The sequence below is a fragment of the Colobus angolensis genome, unplaced genomic scaffold (assembly GCF_000951035.1).
Source record: "Colobus angolensis palliatus isolate OR3802 unplaced genomic scaffold, Cang.pa_1.0 Scaffold517, whole genome shotgun sequence".
Lineage (NCBI taxonomy): Eukaryota > Metazoa > Chordata > Mammalia > Primates > Cercopithecidae > Colobus > Colobus angolensis.
Window position 1 is genome coordinate 400,097 of NW_012118677.1, and position 25,532 is coordinate 425,628.

The following is a 25,532-nucleotide window of genomic DNA, read 5'->3' on the forward strand; positions in this document are numbered from 1 at the left end:
ACTGGCTAATTTTTTTGTATTTTTAGTAGAGACAGGGTTTCACCATGTCAGCCAGGATGGTCTCCATCTCCTGACCTCATGATCTGCCCACCTCGGCCTCCCAAAGTGCTGGGATTACAGGCGTGAGCCACCGCACCTGGCCCCCTTTTTCTTTGTCCTAACTAAAGATTTGCAGAATCCCTGACAGACTATAACTACCTATGGCTCTTCTCCCCCTATTAATAGTTTTTAAATCTAAAACCAGGGAACCATGGGATATTTGAAGTGGTTGGAGTGACCTCATTGACAGAAGTGTGCATCCCTGAGTTCCATAAAAATGCTGAGAGTCCCAGAAAATCAGTCATCACCAGCCTTCCCCTCCCTCTATTATTCATGATGAGATATAGGGTGATAAGCTGACTGGTTTCAGAAGGAGCCTGAAGAAAATATGGTGCTATTTGGTAGGCACTCATCTATAACATTGTTATAGAAGCATTCACTTTTGAGTCAGGCTTGGTATGCTCTTTGGGTCAGTAACATTTCAACAACCTTGTATGAGTGTGAAAAATTGCCCAATATCTCTCTCTTCGGTTTCCCGGGTCTCTGAAAGATCATGACCTCAGGGCAAGGGACCATGATGTTGGTCATATCTTTAGTGCCTAAACTGAAACTTGTATATTTAATCTTTAATAGTTGGGACCCTATGTGTTCTTACACATTCGATGAAATGTCTTATTATTAAGAAACATTGGTCATATTCATTCCAAATAGAAGCAATCTAAATGTAAAATGTGATAAATATTAGCTTTCATAACTAAACTTCCATAAGTAAAACTTACTGTTGTTTTAGAGGTGAGAATTACCGTATTGGCATATTGGTAGCTTTTAAATCAGGATTTTAGTGTTTGTCACTCTTTTTATTATTATTATTATTATACTTTAAGTTCTGGGATACATGTGCAGAACATGCAGGTTTGTTACATAGGTATGCATGTGCCATGGTGGTTTGCTGCACCCATCAACCCGTCATCTACATTAGGTATTTCTCCTAATGCTATCCCTCCCCTAGTCCCCTATCCCCCTACAGGCCCTGGTGTGTGATGTTCCCCTCCCTGTGTCTATGTGTTCTCATTGTTCAACTCCCACTTATGAGTGAGAACATGTAGTGTTTGGTTTTCTGTTCCTGTTTTAGTTTGCTGAGAATGATGGTTTCCAGCTTCATCCATGTCCCTGCAAAGGACATGATCTCATTCTTTTTTGTGGCTGCATAGTATTCCATGGTATATATGTGCCACATTTTCTTTATCCAGTCTATCACTGATGTCATTTGGGTTGGTTTCAAGTCTTTGCTATTGTGAATAGTGCTGCAATAAACATACGTGTGCATGTGTCTTTATAGCAGAATGACTATAATCCTTTGGGTATATACCCAATAATGGGATTGCTGGGTCAAATGGTATTTCTGGTTCTAGATCCTTGAGGAATCGCCACACTGTCTTCCACAATGGTTAAACAAATTTACACGCCCACCAACATGTCACTGTTATTTTTAATCAACTCAGTGCTACAATTATGCATCATATCCCTTCTACATTTAAGGCAGTTTGTTTCGTGGTGAGATTGTTGTTTTGATCCTTGGTATCATCCTTAACCCAAACAGAAGTGACTTCTGAGTGTTCTGTTGTTTTCAATTTTCTGATTAACAGAAAAATACCATACAAGTATTATCTTTTGGCTTTTACTTCTATGCATTCATGTGTTTAGTTAACTTGTTATGCTTTAATGGCAGGACATCAGAGGGTTTCACATGTGCGTTGATATAAGGATTGCATTTCACATTAAGAAGCCAAGTTCAATAAATACAAATTAAGTTTCAGTGGATTCAACGTCATTTTCGGATTGAAAAATAAACAAATGAATAGTCTGTGAGAAAAGAGGTAACTACAGTTCAAAAGATTAGAAAAAATATGTTCTATGTGGAAACATTTCTGGAGATGATTTTAATTATCTCTATGGGTTCCTTTTGAGCCCCAGAATCTTGTCTTCAGGGACATAAACATTTCCTGCCAATGTGCAGTACTATGGATGTGGAAGGTATAGCTGGCTTTTTAGGTCTTTGTTGTTTCTCAGTTAATTAGAAATAATTTTCTTGTATCTTTCACCTAAAATGAAGGTTCTAAAAATCTGTCACAGTGAAAAGGCCCGAGATGTCCTGATTTTTTTCAATAAAATGATATCAGCTTGTTTATTTATTACTTGTTTCTTTTTCATAAAATTAGAAGAAATAAGATATAGACAACTTACAATCTGCTATTTAGCCTTTTGGATGTTAGAATTTTGGGTGTATAGATGTTTCATTTAATTGCGTGTTATATACATTTTACTAAATTTTCTCTTTTCCTTTTCAATTCACTCTGCTTATAAATCCAAGGTATTTATTATATAAGGCCTCAAATATCCCGAAAGCAAATAAAAATATAAGAAAACATGTGGTATCACTTTATTATCATTTCTTATAGGATTATTTGCCTGTAATCATTATTAAGAAATATGAGTTATTTCTTTAAGTAATTACATCATTCATTCTAAAACGGCATCCCGTTTGTTTGCATAACAAACTATCTCAAAATTTTATGGCTTAAAACAAAAACTTTCATTACATCTTATGATTTTAGGGGTCACAAACTTCAGCAGTCTGGCTGGGTGATTCTTCTGTTCCACATGGCGTCAATGAAGGTCACTCAGTGGTGTTGAGTTGATGGTCTGAGGGTCCTTGACTGCTTCACTTATATAACCGGTGTCTTGCCTCACCTGGAACTGTTGACCAGAGTACCTACGTGTGGGCTTGCCAACGCGGTGGCCTCAGCATAGTTGGTCTTTACTCATGGCTGCTCTGAGAGCAAGTGTTCCATTGATCAAGACAGAAGCTCTGAGATTTCATGACTTGGCATTGGAAGTCACACAGCCTCACATCTGACCTCTATTGGTTGAAGCAGTTACAAGCTCATTCAGATTCAAGTGGAGGGGACACAGATGCCATTACTCCATGGAAGGGGTGTCCAATAATTTGCAGTCATGTTTTGAAATGGCCAAACCATTCCCTCTAATGTCTAAAATATTTTTTCTCTTTCCATATAGACTCCTAGAAATGGTGCAGTTCTATGAAATCATTTGGCTTTAAATTCATTTACGGTGGAGTTTATAATTTCATGACATATATATTTTCCCCTAGTATTTCTTGCTTGAAATAAGAGTGCCAGTATCTGTGTTTATAATATATAAAGCTGGAAATAATAAGAACTCTCTTCAGAGGGAAATAACTCATCCAATAGTGGACTTTATGTTCTATTTCCATGATAAAATACAGATTTCCTTTAAAAGCCAAAAAATATAAAAATATAATTCCAGCTTATTAAATGTAATAGCCTAAGAAAAACATAGAAGTAGAATATCCTCACAGTCCTGGGTTTTAATTTTATTGCAAATATAAATATTTTCTACTCGAAAACATTTCCTCTCAGCATCTCTCTACAAATAACCAAGCAAGCATTGATTGACAGATTAGGCTTACTAATATTGCCTTCCCTTTTCCTAAGTGAGCTGTTCTACTTACGTTTTTGACAGTTGAAAATGACTGCTTGCCAACATTGTCAATGATATGTTGAGTAAGAAATTGTGTTCTTCTCTATCATTTTCTAACCTTCCATTTTTCTTCTTTTCTTTTTCTCTTCACATCCATCGTTCTTATTGAGATGAAATGATCAAAAATGATTAGAAATTGTTTTCCCTCGATCAGGTCCATTTATCCTGTGCTTAGTTTTTCTCAATCTATTTTTTTAAGAATATAAAAGATGGTATGACTCTGCTTGCCAGTTCCCACAATGACACTGTACTTTCCTATCTAATCAACTCTGCCCCTGACAATCCCACCCATTCCACAGGGCCTGAGTCCCATTCACCCTTACCCTGTTTGGAAGAATAGCCACAGAACATCATCACAACATTCTGGCAACAGAGAACTAGGTGGCCCTCTGGGACATGACGCAGGATTCCAAATGCTGAATTATAGCACGGTATTGTGGTAGAGTGAACCCTGGACTGGAATCCAAGATGCTTGGCTTATTATCCTGAGAAAATACCTGAAGATAACATTACTCCTATGTCTCAATCCCTGTGGTTCATGGGGGACTGGAGTCATTCATCTCTTAGATCCAGAGCTAGGCACTTGGCCCTGGCTTGGCTAAGCAGCGTATCTCATGCCACTAGCACAGTTCAAGGGTAAGCATATTCCCAGTAAATATAATAAAAATTAGACTTTGGACTTTTGCTACAGCTACATAAAAAGAAGTAATTTCTCTCTACTGAGATTGTTAAACAAAACATAAATCTTGAGCTTCTGGTGGCCATATTTGCCATCACTAAAGAAAACCTGCTGTGAATTAAGTCAATTAGAAGAAGGCAGAGGTAACAAAAAGATATATTCTTCATTCAATTGAGCACTGCCTGAATTCAGAACTGCTCCCCTGACTTTTCAGTTGTAATCTATACTTGTACCCTTTGATTCCATTTGTAAGTAATTCTTAAACAGGCAAAACTCACTCATAGTGATAGGAATTAGATCAGTGTTTGCCAGAAGTAGTGAGAGATTATTGACTGAAAAGATGTACAGCATGATTTTATAAAAAAAAAAACCAGTTGACGGCGCACATATAGGTCTGATTCTGGACTCTCTATTCCATCCAAAGGATCTATATATCTATCCTTATCTCAAAACTATACTATCTTGATTATTGTAGCTCTAAAATGTCTTGAAATTATTTTGGCAATTCTAGGTGCTTTGGATTTCTGTAAAAATTTTAGAATTAGCTTGTCAATTTGGACAGAATTGACTTTTTTTTTTCTTTAGATGGAGTCTTGCTCTGTTACCCAGGCCAGGCTGGAGTGCAGTGGCATGATCTCGGCTCACTGTAACCTCTGCCTCCTAGGTTCAAGCAATTCTTGAGCCTCTGCCTCCCTAGTAGCTGGGATTACAGGCATGTGCCACCACAGCTGGCTAATTTTTGTAATTTTAATAGAGACAGGGTTTCACCATGTTGGCCAGGCTGGTCTTGAACTCCTGGCCTCAAGTGATCCGCCTGCCTTGGCTTCCCAAAGTGCTGGGATTATAGACTTGAGCCACCGTGCCTAGCCTGAAGAGACTTGACATCCTAGCAATATTGAGTCTTCCAATCCATAACCCATAGTATTACCGCTCCATTTATTTAGTCTTTAATTTCTTTTGGCAATATTTTATAGTTTTCAGTACACTGATCTTGAACATATTTTTAGTAAATGCACTCCAAGTATTTTAGGGTTTTGATGCTACTGTAAATGATACCTTGTAAAATTTCAAATTTCAGGTGCTTGTTGCTAGTATATAGAAATACAGTTGATTTTCTTATATTTATATTGTCCTACAACAAGGCTGATTTCATTTATTAATGCTGTCTGTGATAAAGATACTCTTCTTTCTTTTAATGTGTATGTTTTTAAATTTTTATTGGCTTCAGTACAACATTCAATAGAAATAGTGAGGACAGATATATTTGCCTTGTTCTTGATCCTAGGAGGAAAGCATTCAGTATTTCACCATTAATTATGTTGTTAGCTGTAGAGTTTTCAGATACCTTTTATTAAATCGAGGAAAATTCCTTTTATTCCTGGTTTGCAAAGAATTTGTGGGTTTTGTTGTTGTTTTATCATGTTTTGTTTTATTTTATCATAAATGGGTATTGAATTTTATCAAGTACCGTTCCTGGATATGTTGAAATAAACATATAGTTTTTCTCCTTTATGTGTCAATATGGTGACTTACATTGGTTTTTTAAAATGTCTAAATACTAAATTATACATTTTATTACATATTTAATAATTCTACATTATATATTTTCTTAAAACAAGGACATTATAACTATAGTACAGTTACCAAAATTAGGAAACTAATATCGATAATACATCTAATTTACATGCCTTATTTAAATTTTTGTGTTGTCCTTTTCCGTGTCTGGGATTCAATCCAAGATTACATTTTGTGTTGACCATTATATCTCTTTAGTCTCCTTTAACCTCTAATAGTTCTATAGTCTTTGTTTTTTTGTCTTTGATACTTTCAAAGAGTATTGAGCATTATTAGTCAGTTATTTTTAAAAATGTCCCTCAATTTGGATTTGTCTGATGTTTTCTCTTGATTTGCTCAGTAAGCATTTTTGGCAGAATGTCAAAGAAGGAATGCTATGTCTGTCTCAGTCATTGTTTCAGGAGGTACATGTCAATTTGTCCTTTTAATGGTGATACCCCTGATCACTGCTAAGTTTCTCCACTCTAAAGTTATGGCTTCCCCTATGTGATTAATTTGTGTCTTATAGGAAAGGTCTGAGACTCTTCAAATATCCTGTTTCTCACCATGCTTTTGCCCACAAATTTTATCATCCATTGATGATTCTTGCCTGAAAAAATTATTACTGTGGTGGCTGCCAGTTGATTATTTTCTAATTTACATGATTCCTTCTACGTTTATTACAGTGTTTGGTATTCTACCATAAGAGAGAGCTTTCCCTTCTTTCCTGTTTTTATTTTTTTAATTCATACACACATATATCAAATATAATATCTTATTTGGATAGTTTCCATTGCCCTGTCTTCAAGTTTACTTATTCTTTTCTTTTTCTGCAGTATCCAATATATAATAGTAAATCCATCTGGTGAGTTTTTCATTTTGGATATTTTAACCTTCAACTTTAGAAATTTGACTAGGCTAATTTTTATAGTGTCCATGTCTTTCCTCATCCTATACATGCACTTCTTAAATTTTGAATTATGATAATTAGAGCTGATTTGAAGTCACTTTCTATTCATTTCATTGTCTGTTATATCTGGGTCTGATTCTATTAATTGATTTTCTCCTGGTTATGGGTCACATTTTCCTGTTTCCTTACAGTTCCTAGTAAATTTTTATCTTATGCCTTCTACTATGAATGTCATCTTATTGAGTGTAAGAATTTTCTCTTTGTTTGAAGAAGGTTAGGTTTTCATCCTTATGAATAGTTAATTTATTGCAGAGTCTCCTGATCTTTTTTTTTAAGAGACAGAGTCTCACTATGTTGCCCACACTAGACTTGAATTCCTGAGCTCAAGTAGTCATCCTGCCACAGCTTCCTGATCCCTTGATCCTTTTTTGTGTGTTTTTGCTTTTGTTTTTGTTTTGAGACAGAGTCTCACTCTGTAGCCCAGGCTGGAGTGCAGTGGCGTGATCTCGGCTCACTGCAACCTCCACTTCCTGGGTTAAAGCAGTTCTCCCTGCCTCAGCCTCCCGAGTAGCTGTGATTACAGGTGCCTGCCAACATACCCGGCTAATTTTTTTGTATTATTTAGTAGAGACAGGGTTTCACCATGTTGGCCAAGACCACCATGTTGGTCTTGAACTCCTGACCTCAGGTGATCCACCTGCCTTGGCCTCCCAAAGTACTGAATTATAGGCGTGAGCCACTGTGCCCTGCCTCTCTTGATCCTTTTGAGGTCTGTTTTAAAGCTTTGGTAGGGCAAGTGTACAGTAACCTATACTGTAGCGGTTATTTCCCCTGGTCTTAAAGCAAGGCCTTTCTGGAGTCTCTACTAAATGCCCAGTTGTTCAAGGAGGTCTCTTCAGTCTGGCTCAAGCACAGATCTTGAATGTCTTTCAGTCCTGTGGAAGCTTTAGTGGTTTTTCAGTTTAAAGTTCTCTTTGCCTGGCCTCAGTGAGTCTCAATGTATGCATGGACACATTAATGTTCAACCAAGATTCAAAGGGACTGCTCTGAAGCTTTCTGGAGTTTTTATTCTGTGTAGTTGCATGCCACAAATTCCAGCCACTTCAGCCTCCCTAAAATCTGTCCTTTTAGCTCAGTGAGACACTGTGCTTTGCTTGGGTTTGCACCTTCTGTAAGAGGGCCTGGAGGGTGCCTCTATGTGACAAATCTAGGTAATGTAGGGTTTACCTTGCTTACCTACCTTCTTTCAGGGATACTGGTCCTGTGCTGCCTGTAGTCCAGTATCTGAAGACAGTTGTTTCAGATCCTTCCCCCAGTTTTCTAGTGTTTTACCACAGAAGAACTAGTCCAGTACTGATACTCCATCATGGCAAAAGCATAAATTCTAAGGTTTTTAATTTTTAAAACAGGAATAATTTTTCCAAGAGATATCTTATAACTTAAAAGAGTATTTTAAAATGATTTTTAGATTACCAAAGGGATATTGAGGTAAACAAAAAATATATGTGAGAAATCTCCAAGGTATTTAAATGCGGCTACCTTCATGCAGGTCAATGAAAAACAAAACTTTAAGACCCGAGTAGTAATTACGAGCTCATATCAACATTTTTCATTGTATGTCTCTTCATTTTTTTTTTTTTTTTTTTTAAGATGGAGTCTTGCTCTGTCACCCACGCGATCTCAGTTCACAGCCACCTTCACCTCCCGGGTTCAAGCAATTCTCCTGCCTCAGCCTCCGGAGTAGCTGAGATTATAGGCACCCACCACCATCCCCAGCTAATTTTTTTTGTATTTTTAGCGGAGAGGGGGTTTTGCCATGTTGGCCAGGCTGGTCTCGAAGTCCTGACCTCAGGTGATCCACCCACCTTGGCCTCCCAAAGTGCTGGGATTACAGGCGTGGGCCACCGCGCCCAGCCTGTCTCTCCCATTTTTAGGTCTACCTTCATCCTCCAAAGATAAGACATTCATCTGCAGAATATTTTTCTTCTAAAAATAAATTATTCCTTGAAGGGGTTTATATTTGATTTAAGATAGTTATTTGGAAAATGTTTAAATACACAAAATACGTCTTTCAAAATTCCTTAAGTGGAAATTGTATTAGCTAGATAATCACATGAGTTCAAATAAATGTAAAATCTTTTCAGCTTCACTCTATCAATCTAACAATACTAGCAATAGTAATCATAATAATACCTAATACGTATATAGACTCTCCCTGTGCCAGGGAGCCAAGATGCCTTACATACGTTAACTTGTTTAGTCAATGATATCGTTTGGCTCTGTGTCCCCACCCGAATCTCATCTCGAATCTAATTCCAACTTGTCGAGGGAGGCACATGGTGGGAAGTGATTGTACCATGGGGGCAATTTCTCCCATGCTGTTCTGATAGTAAGGGAGACCTGATGGTTTAAAAGTGGCAGATTCCCCTGTGCGCTTCCGCTCTCCTGCCACTATGTAAGTTGTGCGTTGTTTCTCCTTTGCCTTGCACCATGATTGTAAGTTTCCTGAGGCCTCCCCAGACATATGGAACTGGGAGTCAATTAAACCTTCCTTTCTTTGTAAATCACCTAGTCTCAGGTGGTATCTTGATTGCAGTGTGAGAACAGACTAACACAATACACCCATGAGGTAGATATTATGATTTATTCACTCTACAGATAAAGAAACAGAGCTGCAGAAAGATTAAGTAATTTTCCCAAGGTCACACAGCTAGAATGACTCTAATGTGTTCGGAATAAATTTTGAAGAAGGTGCCTCTGTCCTAGCCAAAAATAAGACTTTATTAGATGATGTAATCATTTAAATTTACAATCCCTTTTGATTGCTGGCTCAAGTCCCAAACTCATAATCATATGTAAGGAAAATCTTGCCAGATAAAGTCAACTGAATCATTGCCTGCATTCATTGTATAAGACTCATATCATAAATATCTTGTAACCAAGACCAGAATTTAGGAGGAAAGTGGCCATTCACATCCCTGGTGTTACCTGGATTGAAAAACTCTTTGTCTCTTTTGCCAGCATCACGATAGTTTCATTTAAGACATTGTTCTTGTCTATTTAAATAAAACCAACATTCTGGGTTTTTTGTTTTTTTTTTATAGGGTTGAAGGTTGAGAGACTTGGAAAGTGACTATGTTTTGAACTCTTGGTGGGAGACAGAACTTTCTTTCAGCACATAAAACCAATAATAGAATTTGATGCATGTGGCCAGGCGCGGTGGCTCATGCCTGTAATCCCAGCACTTTGGGAAGCCAAGGCAGGTGGATCACGAGATCAGGAGTTCAACATCAGCCTGGCCAATATGGTCAAACCCCATCTCCACTAAAAATACAAAAATCAGCTGGGCGTGGTGGCGCGTGCCTGTAGTCGCAGCTACTCGGGAGACTGAGGCAGAAGAATTGCTTGAACCTGGGAGGCAGAGGTTGCAGTGAGCCAAGATCATGCCACTGCACTCCAGCCTGGGTGACAGAGCAAGACTCTGTCTCAAAAAAAGAAAAAAAAGAATTTGATGTGTGTTAAAAGTCCACAAAGGACAATTGCTCATTTTATTTGGTTGAGAATCTACTGATGAAGATAGAAAGTAGCAGCTAACAGAGGAGAAGAAAGTGTCCATTGAAACACAGGCATGCTAGTTGGAAAAAAGGGTGACCCAGTGTACTCACACCTTCCTCAGTTGGTGCAGCCTGAGTGGGTGAAATCCCTTAGGAGCCAAGCTGTGGTATTAGAAAGATCTATGAATTCTTCCAGCAACAGCAGAGACACTACAGACCTGATTTGTTAGGAATACCTAAGGGCATCTCTGTAGTGGCCTGAAACCCAGGGGTATGTATGGGGTAGTCAGCACTACTTCCTCAGAAATTCTCTTTCCTCTGAGTCCCTGGCTGGCATGGCTCAGAACATATACTGATTACATCAGAACTGAAATGCACTATTGCCTGAGCAGCATGGCCTAAAATGATGGTACAATTATATCTCCTCTGGGTGGGATGATCTCCACTAAGCTAGTCTCTTTTAGAGCCTCTAAGCATTGAAAACAAATTGGTACCCTTTTTCCAACACATATGTCTAAAAATAAAAATGATATTAAGCCAGAACATACAAATTTTACATTTAGGGGAAAATAAATGATTTCTTTCTGGATTTTAAGATGGCAATGTTCTGATAAATTCATTGAAGTGGAACCTAGCTTCCTCTCTCTCTCTCTCTCTGACACCCCATGCATGCATTTAGTCTGCCCATTCAGTGATCCAGCAAACTCAACAGCCAGTTCAAGTATGCAAAGTTTCTTCATATCTCATCTTTATTTTAGTTTTGAATTTACTTACCAGATATTCTCAACAGTACACAAAATTGAATTGTTGTATGAATATGTAGATATAGCTGAGATAATAACGCTTACTTTTGTAAATTCTAGGGAAAAACTGAAGATTTAAAAGAATTTCTGTAGCTGTTTTAGCTTTTATCTTCATCAGTGTCCTGTGACCGAAACCAGGATTTAGATGTCAGAGCAATAACAGGGTGGGGTTGAGTGAGGCTTAGCATACCTGACCTGAAAATATATTTTGATAAGCATTTCTTCTGGGAAACCAGAGAATTGAACAGTTCAAATTTTTGATAGCCAATGGGGAGGAAAATATCTAGTAGTGACTCATAATAGATAGGTTACAGAGAACTGGAAAACATTACAGTAGAAAAGTAAGGAAGCAGTGAAACATTATTCATATTATATAAATCTGATGCATTTGTAAATTGTGACATGATTTATCTCTATGCAGAAATGAACATAATTTTATAATTATAAAATAAAGGAGTTACATTTCTAAGAAGAGCAGGCAAATTGAAATGAGTCAAATATTTCAGAACATTATCATTTAAGAAGTCATTTTATGACAATAATGGAAATATTTTAAATTAACAGTACTATTTTCAAAAATCTAAGTCAAGAAAAAAAATTCTCATTGCAATTTTGAAGGTGGGTTAACTCATTTGAAAGTGGAACTATTTTTTGCCATAAATGTTAACACATATACCAAGTCTGTTACGCAAAGAACCGTATAGAGAAATCAGTTATTTGCAATGCAAATCAAACCTACCTAAATGAACTGAAAAACCTCATTTAGAATTTGGTAAACAAAAAAGTCAATATTTACAAATGTGCTGTTTATGTTAAGATCTTACAGGTGTGAAAATTGCTAATAAAAATTATGACTTACTGGAATATAAATACATCTTTAAAATTTTACCACTTACTCAAAGTGTTTTAAAGTTGACTGTACTCTTTTAATCTCTGAATAAAATTGTCTTTCCTGGGCGCAGTGGCTCATGCCTGTAATACCAGCACTTTGGGAGGCCGAGGTGCGTGGATCACTTGAGGTCAGGAGTTTGAGACCAGCCTGGCCGACACAGTGAAACCCCACCTCTACTAGAAATACAAAAATTACTGGGCAACAGAGCAAGACTCTATCTCAAAAAAAAAAAGAAAGAATTATCTGGGTGTGGTGGCGGGCACCTGTAATCCCAGCTACTTGGGAGGCTGAGGCAGGAGAATCACTTGAACCTGGGAGGCAGAGGTTGCAGTGAGCCGAGATTGTGCCACTGACTCCAGCCTGGGTGGCACAGCGAGACTCTGTCTCAAAAAAAAAAAAAAATTTCTTGGCAGGTGGACAGGTCCCATCTGCTAATTTACCGGTTATTTGGGTGTCTCGCCAACTGGAGTATTTTTTTTTAATTTTTAATTTTTGTGGGTACATAGTAGATGCATATATTTATGGCGTACATAAAATATTTTGATATGGGCATGCAGTGTGTAATAATCACATCATGAAAAATGGGTAACCCATCCCCTCAAGCATTTATCCTTTGTGTCACAAACAATCCAATTATACCCTTTTAGTTATTTTTAAATTTACACTTAAATCATTTTGACTACTCACCCCACTGTGCTATTGAATACTAGGTCTTATTCATTCTTTCTAATTATTATATATATTTTTTACCCATTAGCCATCCCCGTCTCCTCCTCACTTCCCCACTTCCCTCCCCAGCCTCTGGTAACCATCCTTCCACTCTCTAGCTCCATGAGTTCAACTGTTTTGATTTTTAGCTCCCCCGAATAAATGAGAACATGTGATGTTTGTCTTTCTGTGTTTGGCTCATTTCGCTTAACATAACAACCTTGAGTTCAACCCATGTTGTTGCAAATGACAGGATCTCATTCTTTTATACTCATTACTCCATTGTGTATATTACCACACTTTAAAAATCCTCTCATCTGTTGATGAACACTTAGGTTGCTTCCAAATGCTGTCTGTTGTGAACAGTGCTGCAGCAAACATGGGAGTGCAGGTATCTCTTCGATATGCTCATTTCCCTCATTTGGGTGTATACCCAGCAGCAGGATTGCTGGATCATATGATAGCTCTATTTTTAGTTTTTGGAGGAACCTCCAAACTCTTCTCCATAGTGGTTGTGCTAATTTATGTCACCACAGTGTAGGAAGGTTCCCTTTTCTCCACATCCTCACCAGCCTTTGTTATTGTCTGTCTTTTGGATACAAGCTATTTTATTTGGGGTGATATCTCACTATAGTTTTGATTTGCATTTCTCTGATGATGTTGAGCACCTTTTCATATGTCTGTCATTTGTATGTCTTCTTTTGAGAGATGTCTATTCAAATCTTTGGCCCATTTTAAAAATCAGATTATTATACTTTTTCCTATAGAGTTGTTTTAGCTCCTTATATATTCTGGTTGTTAATCCCTTGTGAAATGGGTGGTTTGCAAATATTTTCTCCCATTCTGTGGGTTGTCTCTTTACTTTGTTGATTGTTTCCTTCGCTGTGCAGAAGTTTTTTAACTTGATGTGATCCCATTTGTCCATTTTGCTTTGGTTGCCTGTGCATGTTGGGAATTACTTCAGCATTTTTTTTCCCCAGTCCAATATCCTGGAGAGTTTCTGAAATGTTTTCTTGTAGTAGTTTCATAGTTTGAGGTATTAGAGTTAAGTCTTTGTGATGCTTAATATTGAGTGTCAACTTGATTGGATTGAAAGATGCAAAGTATTATTCCTGGGTGTGTCCGTCAGGGTGTTGCCACAGGAAATTAACATTTGAGTTAGTGGACTGGGAGAGGCAGACTCACCCTCAGTATGGGTGGACACCATCTAATCAGCTGCCAGAGCAGCTAGAATAAAGCAGGCAGGAGAAGATGGAAGAGCAGGCTTGCGGAGTTTTCTGGCCTTCGCATTTCTCTCATGCTGGATGCTTCCTGCCCTCAAACACCAGACTCCAAGTTCTTCAGCTTTTGGACTCTTAGACTTACACCAATGATTTGTTAGTGGCTTTCGGGCCTTTGGCCACAGTCTGAAGGCTGGACTGTCAGCTTTCCTACTTGTGAGGTTTTGGGACTCCAACTGATCCACCACTGGCTTCCTGGCTCCTCAACTCACAGACAGCCTATTGTGAGACTTTACCTTGTGATTGTATAAGTCAATTCTCCTTAATAAACTCCCTTTCATACATGCATGTATCCTATTTTGTCTCTCTAGAGAACCCTAATACAGTTATTAATCCACTTTGATTTGATTTTTGTATATTTTGAGAGATAGGGGCCTAGTGTTTTCATACTTTTTCACATGGATGTCCAGTTTTCCCAGCACCATTTATTGAAGAGATTGTCCTTTTCCCAATATATGTTCTTGGCACCTTTATTGAAAATGAGTTCACCGTAGGGGTGTGGATTTTTTTTCCAGATTCTGTATTCTGTTCCATTGGTCCATGTGTCTGTTTTGTGCCAATACCATGCCATTTTGTTTACTATATAGCTCTGTAGTATAATCTGAAGTCAGGTAATATGATTCCCCCAGTTTGTTCTTTATGCTTAGGGTAACTTTGGCTATCCTGGGTCTTTTGTGGTTCCACATAAATTTTAGGATTTTTTTTTCCTATTTCTTTGAAGAATGTCATTGGTATTTTGCTAGAGATTGCATTGAATCTGTAGATTGCTTTGGGTAGTATGAACATTTTAACAATATTCATACTTCTAATCCATCAACATGGAATATCTTTTCAAGGTCCTCTTCAATTTCTTTTATCAGAGTTTTATAGGTTTCATTGTAGAGAACTTTCACTTCTTTGGTTAATTCCTAGGTATTGTATTTTATTTGTAGCTATTATAAATGGGATTACCATCTTGATTTCTTTTTCAGATTGTTCACTGTTGGCATATAGAAATGCTACGGATTTTTGTATGTTGATTTTGTATTCTTCAACTTCATTGAATTTGATGATCAGTTCTAAGAGATTTTTGGTAGAGTCTTCAGGTTTTTCCAAATATGAGATTATATCATCTGCGAACAAGGATAATTTGACCTCTTCCTTTCCAATTTGAAATTTTTTTTTTTTTTTTTTTTTTTTGCTCTGTCACCTAGGTGATCTCAATTCACTGTAACCTCTGCCTCCTGAGTTCAAGTGATTCTCCTGCCTCAGCCTCCTGAGTAGCTGGGATTACAGGCATGTGCCACTGTGTCCAGTCGCCTCTTATTATTTCTTTTTCTTGTCTAATTGCTCTAGCTAGGACTCCCAGTACTATGTTGAATAACAGTGGTAAAAGTGGGCAACCTTGCTGTATTCCTGATTTTAGAAGAGAAGCTTTCAGTTTTTCCTCATTCAGTGTGATACTAGCTGTGGGTCTGTTGTATATAGTTTCCATTATGTTGAGGTATGTTCCATCTATACTCAGATTTTTGAGGGGTTTTGTCATGAAGGGGTGTTGAATTTTATCAAATGCTTTTTCAGCATGAATTGAGATGATTATATTGATTTGTCCTTTATTCTGTTGATATAATGTATCACACTGATTGATTTGCATATGTTGAACCAATTTTATCTCTGGGATAAATTCCACTTGGTCATGGTGAATGATGTTTTCAATGTATTGTTGAATTTGGTTGCGGTATTTTGTTGAAGATTTCTGCATCAATATTCATCAAATGGATTGGCCTGTAGTTTTCTTTTCTTGATATGGTATCAGGGTAATACTGTCTTCATAGAATGAGTTTGGAAGTATTCTCTTCTCTATTTTTCAGAAAAGGATTGATGTTAGTTCTTCATTAAATGTTTGGTAGAATTCAATAGTGAAGCCATCAGGTCTTGGGGCTTTTCTTTACTGGAACACTTTTAATTATGGCTTTGATCTTGTTACTTGTTATTGGTATTGGTCTGTTTGGGTTTTGGATTTCTTCATGGTTCAATCTCAGTAGGTTGTATGCATCTAGGAATTTATCCATTTCTTCTAGATTTTCGAATTTATTGGCATATAGTTCCTCATAGTAGCCACTAATGATACTTTAAATTTCTACAGTATCAGTTGTAATGTCTCCCTTTTCATCTCTGATTTTATTTATTTGAGACTTCTCTGTTTTTTTTTCTTTGTTAGTCGAGCTAAAGATTTGTCAATTTTATCTTTTCAAAAAAATTGCTTTTTGTTTCTTTGATCTTTTATATTGTTTCTTCATTTCAAATTCATTTATTTCTACTCTGATCTTTATTCTTTACATAATTTTTGGTTTTGTTTGCTCTTTTCTAGTTCTTTAATATGCACCATTAGGTTGTTTATTTAAATTTCTTCTTCTTTTTTGATGTAGGTGCCTAGAGCTATAAATGTTTCTCTTAGCACTGCTTTTGCTGTATCCCATAGGTTTTAGTATGTTGTGTTTCCACTATTATTTGTTTCAAGACATTTTTCCACTTCCTTCTTAATTTCTTCATTGACCCACTGGTCATTCAGGAGCATATTGTTTAATTTCCATGTGTTTATATAGTTTCAAAAATTCCTCTTGTTGATTTCCAGTTTCATTTCAATGTGGCCAGTGAAGAGGCTTGACATTATTTCAATTTTTGAATGTTTTAAGACTTGTTTTGTGACCTAATATATGGTCTATTCTTGAGACTAATCCATGTGCTGAGGAGAAGAATGTGTATTCTGCAACTACTGGCTGAAATATTCTGTAAATATCCATTAGGTCTATTTGTTCTATAGTGCACATTAAGTCTGATGTTTCTTTGTTGATTTTTCTGTCTGAAAGAGCTGTCTAATGCTGAAAGTAGGGTGTTAAAGTCTCCAACTATTATTGTATTGAGGTCTATTTCTTTAGCTGTAATAATATTTGCTTTATATATCTGGGAACTCCAGTGCTGAGTGCATGCATATTTAACAATTGTTATCTCCTCTTGCTAGATCGACCTCTTTATCATTATATAATGATGTTCTTTGTCTCTTCTTACTGTTTTGGTTTTGAAATCTATTTTATCTGATATAAGTATAGCTACTCCTGCCTCTTTTTTTGGTTTCTATCAACATGGAATTTTTTTTCATACCTTTATTTTCAGTCTATGTGTATCTTTATAGGTGAAGTGTGTTTCTTGTAGGCAACAGATCATAGGGTCTTTTTCTCATTCATTCAGCCACTCTGTGTCTTTTAGTTGGAGAGTTTAGTCCAATTACATTCAATGTTATTATTGATAAGTAGTGACCTACTTCTGTCATTTTGTTATTTGTTTTCTGACTGTTTTGTGGTCTTTTCTTTCTTCTTCCCTTCCTTCTTGTCTTCCTTTTAGTGAAGGTGATATTCTCTGGTGACAGGATTTAACTTCTTGCTTTTTTTGTGCGTGTATCCATTGTACAGTTTTCAGCCTTAGGTTGCCATGAGACTTGCAAATACTATCTTATAACCCATTATTTTAAACTGATGGCAACTTAACATTTGTTGAATAAACAAATAAGAAAACAACCAAACCAAAACAAAACAGAAACTATGTACTTTAACTTCATCCCCCCACCCTTTAGTTCTTTCCTGTTTCTCTTTAGGTCTTCTTATATCTTGAAAACTTGTCATAGTTATTATTTTTTATTCGTTCATCATTTAGTCTTTCTACTTAGGAGTAGTTTATACACAATTACAGTGTTATAATATTCTGTATTTTTCTTTTTTTTTCTTTTTTTTTTTTTTTGAGATAGAGACTTGCTCTGTCACAGAGGCTGGAGTGCAGTGGTATGAACTCAGCTCAGTGCAACCTCCGCCTCCTGGGTTCAAGCAATTCTCCTGCTTCAGCCTCTTGAGTAGCTGGGACTACAGGTGTGTGCCACCACGCCCAGCTAATTTTTTGTTTTTTTTAGTAGACACAGGGTTTCACTGTTTTAGCCAGGGTAGTCTCGATCTCCTGACCTTGTGATCTGCCCGCCTTGGTCTGCCAAAGTGCTGGGATTACAGGCGTGAGCCACCATGCTTGGTCTGTATTTTTCTTTAAGCTTAATATTACCAGTACTTTTTGTACCTTCAGATTTTGTTTGTTTGTTTGCTTGTTTTGAGACAGGGTCTCACTCTGTCACCCAGGCTTGAGTGCAGTGGTGTGATTACAGTTCACTGCAGCCTTGCCCTGCTGGGCTTGAGTGATCTTCCCACCTCAGCCTCTTGAGTAGCTGGGACCACAGGCACACACCACCACATCCAGCTAATTTTTGTATTTCTTGAAGAGATCGGGTTTTGTCATGTTGCCCAGGCTGGTCTCAAACTCCTGTTCTCAAGCAATCCACCCACCTTGGCCTCCCAAAGTGTTGGGACCATAAGTATGAGCCACTGTGGCTTGCCCAGATGATTTCTTATTGCTCATTGACATTTTTTTTTTTTTTTTCACATTGAAGACCTCCCTTTACCATTTCTTATAGGATAGTTCTGGTGTTGATGAAATCCTTCAGGTTTTATTTGTCTGGTAAGGTCTTTATTTCTCCTTCGTGTTTGAAGGATATTTCCTCCAAATATACTATTCTAAGGTAAAAGCTTTTTTTCTTTAGTGCTTTAAGTATGTTATGCCACTCTTTCCTGGCCTATAAAGTTTTCACTGAAAAGTCTGATGCCAGATGTATTGGAGCTCCATTGTATATTGATTCTTTTCTCTTGCTGCTTTTAGGATCCTTTCTTTATCCTTGACTTTGGGCATTTGATTATTAAATGCCTCAAGCTAGTCTTCTTTGGGTCAGATCTACTTGGTGTTTTATAACCTTCTTATATTTGAATGTTGGTATCTTTCTCTAGGTTTAGGAAGTTCTTATTCCTTTGAATAAACTTTCTATCCCTTCCTCTTTCTCTACCTCCTCTTTAAGCGCAATAACTCTTAGGTTTGTCCTTTTGAGGCTATTTTCTAGATCTTGTAGGCATGCTTCATTCTTTTTTATTCTTTTTTCTTTTGTCTCCTCTAACTATGTATTTTCAAGTTGTCTGCCTTCAAGTTCACTAATTCTTTCTTCTTCTTGATCAATTCTGCTATTAAAAGACCTGATGCATCCTTCAGTATGTCAATTGCATTTTTCAGCTCCAGAATTTCTACTTGATTCTTTTTAATCTCTTTGTTAAATTTATCTGATAGAATTCTGAATTCCTTCTCTGTTATCTTGAATTTCATTGCATTTCTTCCAAATAGAAATTTTGAACTATCTGAAAGGCCACATATCTTTGATTCTCCAGAATTGGTTCCTGGTGCCTTATTTAGTTTGTTTGGTGAGGTCCTATTTTCCTGGACGGTCTTGATGCTTGTGGATGTTTGTAAGTGTCAGTTAGGTGTTTACTATAGTCTTCACAGTCTGGGCTTGTTTGTGTCTGTCTTCTTGGCAAGGCTTTCCAGGTACTCCAAGCAAGTTGGGCCCCAACCCCAATAACACTATGGTTCCTACAGACTCACAGAGGTACCACCTTAGTGACCTTGGATAAAATTCAGAAGAATAATCTGGATTACCGTGCAGAGACTTTTATTTTCTTCCCTGACTCTTTCCCAAACAAATGGAGTCTCTCTCTCTCTCTCTCTGTGCTGAGCCACTTGAAACTGCGGGTGTGGTGATATAAGCACCCCTGTTGCTACCACTGCTGGGACTGTACTTCATCAGACCTGAAGCCAGCACAGCACTGAGTCTTGCCCAAGGCCCACTGTAATCACTGCCTGGCTACCACCTACATTCACTCAAGCCCCAGGGCTCTGTAATCAGCAGGTGATAAAGCCAGCCAGGTTTGTGCCCTTCCCTTAAAGGCAACAAGTTCCCCAAGGCCCTGGGCAGGTCCAGAGATGCTGTCTGAGAGCCAGAGATTGGAGTCAAGAACCTTAGGATTTTGCCTGATGTTCTTTTGTACTGCAGCTAAGCTGGCACTCAAACCAGAAAAAATCCTTCTTGCTCTTCCTTCCCCTTTCCACAGGCAGAGGAGCATCTCCCTGTGGCCACTGTCACCATGGGTCCAGAGGTGCGGGGTGTATTCTGCCACACCACTGCACATGTTCACTTAAAGCCCAAGGGCTCTTCAGTCAGTTTGTAGTGAATGCTACAAGGGCCAGGACTCACCCTTCAGGGTAATGGGCTACCCTCATGCCCTGGGCAGGCCCTGAAATGCCGTCCAAGAGCCTAAACCTGGACTCGAGGACTGCAAGAGCCTGCTTGTTTCTCTACCCCGCTCTGGCTGTGCTGGTACCCAAGGTACAAGACAAAGTTCCCTTTACTTTCCCTCTGCTTTTCTCAAATGGAAGGAGTCTAAAGGAGTTTTTCACTGTAGCTACCACACCTGGAAATGTGCCAGGCCACACCTGAACTCAGCACATTTTCAAAGCCCAAGGCCCACAGCATGCTACTCCAGTGATGTTGCTGGTTATTCAGGGGATAAATCCTTCCAGGACTGAGTCCTTCCCTTCAAGGCAATGGGTTCCCATTTTTCCAGTGGGTTCCCAGAGTGTGTCTATAAATGTCCACAATCTAGGGTCTGGAATGGGGGGGTGCCTCACAACTCTGCCCAGTGCTCTATCCTACTGTGGCTGAGCTAGTATCCAAGATACAAGATGAAGTCCTGTTTACTCTTTTATTTCCTCCCCTTAAGCAAAAGGAAGAAGTCACTTTCATTGCTGTGAGCTGCACTGCTTAGGGTTGAAGAAAGAGTGGCACAAGCACTCTTTTAGCTGTTCTGAGCTAAAAGAGCTAGTCCTCTGCTCTGAGCCCAGCTCAACAGTAGGAGTTGCTTAGGAATTGCAGGCCTCGTGTCCTAGACTGTCTTTCAAGTTTACCTAAGACCCAAGAGCACTTTGGCCTATGGTGGCAAGGCTTGTCAAGAAACTCAAGTTCTGATCACCATGATGGGCAGTTCCCCTCTGGCTAGGTCTGGTCCAAATGTCCCATCCTTGAACAGGTGCTGGCTGAACCCAGCATGGCCTTTTTTTCTTCTATGATAGGGCAGCAGTGAGTTCAATGTAAAGTCCTCCAGTTGCTGGGCTCTCCCTCCTCCAAGTGCACAGACTGTACCCCCTGCACAGCTGCTGCCCAGGGATGGGGGAGGGGTGGTGTTGGTGATTCAAGACTGTCTCTCCAACTCTCTTTAATGCCTCTTTTAGTGATATGAAATTAAAACCAGGTACTATGATTCCTCACCTTATTTTTGGCTCTTGTGATGGTGCTTTTCTGTGTGCAGATAGTCGTTAAAATTTGGTGTTCCTGCAGAGGAGACAAAGGGCATAGGCTTCTATTCTGTCAGCTTGTTCTGCCTCTTGGAGTATTTCTAAATGTGAGCTATTTATACAAAAGCTCAGGGGTGAGCTATTAGACTGTAGCTGCCTATGTTCTTTATCTGTGCTGTTTAATATGGAAGCCACTTAGCCACGTGTGCTGAACACTTGAAATGTGGCACATGCAACTGAGAAACTGAAAATTTAATTTTAAGTAATTTTAATTCTAGTTAATTTTAAATAATTTAAATTTAAATAGCACATGTGACTAGTAGCTACTGTATTAGGCAGATACAGTATTGGTCTTAATTATTTCTTATGAAATAAATTAAACAAACTTGATTTCTAGAGTGAATATTTTTTCCTGAACTCTGAGTTTACATGTCAATTTAATAAACTCCTCTTTAAAAAAAACAAAACAAAGCAAAACACTCCTTCTGGCATTTTTTAAATAAAAACTAAAAAGATGTGTTTTTGTTCTTTTATCAAAACAAAAGCTTGCTATAAACTTGAGAACCAGATATTTTTGCTGGATGAGCCTAACCCTTCAGCCATTCCCTCTTCCACAGTGTGGCTTTTATAAGTTAAACATTTGCAGTGGTAACATAAATAATTTCTCTCCAAAATTAACACACACTGAATTTTGAGTGCAGAGAGACAGTCTCCACACTCTACCCCTCCTCAACCCATCTTTCTGTCAACATGACCTGTCTCACAGAGCTGTTCTGTGAATTGATTCATTTATGAAATGTGCTTTTTTGCTCTTAAAAAGAAGACCTTACTGTGTAGAGAAATTGAAAATTAAAAATAAATATGAACTCATATGATTTCTTTAGACTATCTCTTTGATAACTTGCCTTCAACTAAAACAGGACTGAGTTTGGTTAATAGTCTTATCCAACAGACTCCAGTTTTTGTCTCATCCCAAAAGCTAAATATATATATAAAGCTCAATCATCTTTATAGGAGATATTTTAATTTACCACAGGGCCGCAGTTTTACCCACAGTTATTTTTAGCAGCATGTTCATATTGGGCAATTGTATTCTCTGCCACAAGAACTAAAGTTAGGTGCCAAAGATTCGTTTCTCTTCTCTGACACTCACTGGGCACCCATTCTCTAAAATTATTTTTTGAATGTCTGACCACTCAGAAATAAATCCAATGGCTAAATATAATTTTGAGGTAACTGAAGTGAATCTGCAAAGAAAAATGATTCATTTTTGATTCTGTGATAAAAAGGCTAAGATATTTCATTTGGAAAATACTATATTTAGGAAGTCTAATTTGTACAACTTGTGATCAAAAGGTCTTTTAATAAACTATTGACATACCTGGGTTTTAGTAAACATACTTTAAAAACTGAGTCTGGAAGAACGTGTTTGAAAAGAATTACAATTCAAATTTAGTTAGTGGTTTGTACAACGAAGTATTTTCCACTCCGATGAAAACTTACTGCTAGCTTAAAAAAGAATATGATATTTTCCCCCAAACTCTCTAATACAGTGGTTTGAGAGATGTGCCATGACTATAATAATAATTTATTCAAGAATACAAAGCTATGCAAGTCAATATACAGTCTAGAAAAGTATCATGCAAAATCATGTTTAATTTAAAATGCCTGCTACTGAAGAAGGAAAGTCATATATCAGAAATGTACCAAGGGGATATGTGAGTAAACAAACGCTATGAAATTCAGGCTGATGCCTTAGGAGTTTTCTCCAGTGGGTTTGAATATTAAAAAGAATTATGCACTAAAGGAAGTATATTTGTTCCAAAAGTTAATAACAGTGCGTCACTGGCTTGGTTTCTAAGTCCAAAATGAGATTGATTAAATCTTTCATCCATACAATATGGGTAAGGACAAGTGCATGAGAAACACATAGATATACAATATTTATTTCTATTGTAGTTAGCACAGTGGGATCTGTGCCCTTTAAAAATTAACTACTTAGACACTGAGATGGGTAATTTGAAGTCGGTGATGGATTTCTTATACAGTATGTTTCCTGTCTTCACCAAAGAAGTGATAGGAATAAAGGGACTCAAATAATCGCAAGAATTTTGCCTAAGGGGTAAAATAAGCTTCCTAAATGAAGGAATGAGGTATGAAAACAATTCCCTGATAATTAGTACAATCTCTGTTCCTAAAATATTTTAAAAATAGGGTATTCCTCATTTATCTGGTAGTGGTGCCTTAAATGTAGCTTCTTTGGAAATAGGGTCCCTACCTCAACTAAGGCTGTGAGTTGCCTGCATGTGCCCGTTAAGTCTGGGATGCAGCTGTTTCTTTCTATCCATGCATATTAGTACTGTGTACCTTGCTTTGCAACTGAGCCAAAAGAGCTCCATATTCATTCGTTGGATCAAATGAATGAATGCAGAAACAAAGAAATTAGTTTTTATTGCTACATAACAAAAATACCCCATATTTAGCAGCTTAAAACACAGACATTTACTACCTCATAGTTTGTGCGGGTCAGGAATTCAGAAGTGGCTTAGCTGGGTGGTTCTAGCTGAAGGTACATCATGGCATTGTAGTCAAGGTGTTGGGCTGTGGTCATCTGAAGGCTTGACTGGGGCTCTAGGATCAGCTTCAAGATGGCACACTCATGTGGTTCTAGGCAGGAGGCCTCAGTCTCGTCTGGTAATTGGCAGAAAACTTCATTCACGAGCATCCTCACAACATGTATCAAGCTTCCTCTAGAGCAAGTGATCCACAAAAGCAACTTAGAAGACATAATGTGTTTTATGACCTAGTCTTGGAAATCATGCTCTGTCATTATGCAACATTCTTTTGGTTATGCAAGTAAGCCCTGTTCAATGTGGGGGTGGACTGACTACACAACGGGCATGAATACCAGGAGGTGGGGATCTTTAGTTTTCTTGGAGTCTGGCTACCATAGAAGGGTTATTAGAACAGCCAATAAAGTTATATGTTATAAGTCTATAGTGAATCTCAGCTTGAAAGTGAGTTATAAGTTGTGTGCTTATCTGTTAGATGAATCCTTTCCCACCCACTATCCTGGCTGCCCTTCCTTTTCCATTCTGGATGTGGCTCTAGGCAAATTTGTGAGGTTGCTACTCAGTATCTTCCTTTACATACTTTAATTTGGCATACACATCCCTTTCTCCCCCATCACTGAAGGCATTCCATGGCAACGCTCCTCTTATAGATTCTTTCTACCAAAATGTACTTGCTCTTTCATTTTTCAAGGCAGCTAATCAAATCTCAATTTCTGATTAATAGGTACCAATAAGCTAATGTGCTACACCATTCAGTAACAGAAGAGCCATTTTAAGGAATGTCATGAGGATGGACTGTGAAATTAGGCTATCTGAGTTCAAATGACCTCTCTAGCTGTATAGTTGCTATGTCCTTCATGCAAATTTCTTAAATTATTTTTGCCTTGTCCGTAAAATAGAGGTGATCATAGAAGCTATATGGTAGGCTCTGACCAAGCCTATTGCATTGAAACCTCAAGTAAGCCCAATGGTATAGTAAGAAACAGAACACAGGAGTGTGTAAATGTGGCCCAATAAGAATTTTCTCCAATAGTGATGAAGTGGGCCCTGGAGAGCTGCTAGGGCCCCTCCCACAGCTGAAACGGTATGAGGGTAGTGAGTCTGTAATTCTGGGTCTCTCTGACCTTGTGGAGTTTTTACATTGTTCAAACTGAATGTACTTCTTTATTCTAGAAACAAAAAAAAATGTACCCCAAAGCCAAGTCCACTTATGTCCTCTGCATGCCTTTTTGGTGGTTTGATTCCTATTTTATCTTTGTGGATAGAGCCTTGTTTCTAGTCCTTGATAATTCCACGGGCTGAGCAATGCTCATAAATGTCATGACACACATGGAGTGATGAAGGTCATAGTTGTAGAGGGGGTGGAGCAATGCCCAGAGATCCATCTTGGGAGCATGCAAATCTCTAAAGAATCTCAGTGGAGCAAGACCCACTGTGCATGACTGGCTATGACAAGGGCCTCAAGAGGCATTGAGATAGTTGGAAGCATAGACTAAGGCCTTTCAACTGTAGGAGTGTGGGAACCACAGGGACACTTATTAAGGAGCAGGAGGTAAACACAATGAAGAAAGAGGTGGAGATCTCAAAATGAGATGTACCTGGAATTAAGCCAGAGGAAGTGGAACTGTGTGAGGAAAAATGAGAGGGAGTCAGAATGCCAGAGTAGAGGAGTAAAGGGTGAGCCCAGAAGCAAATGGATCATGCTTAGAACAC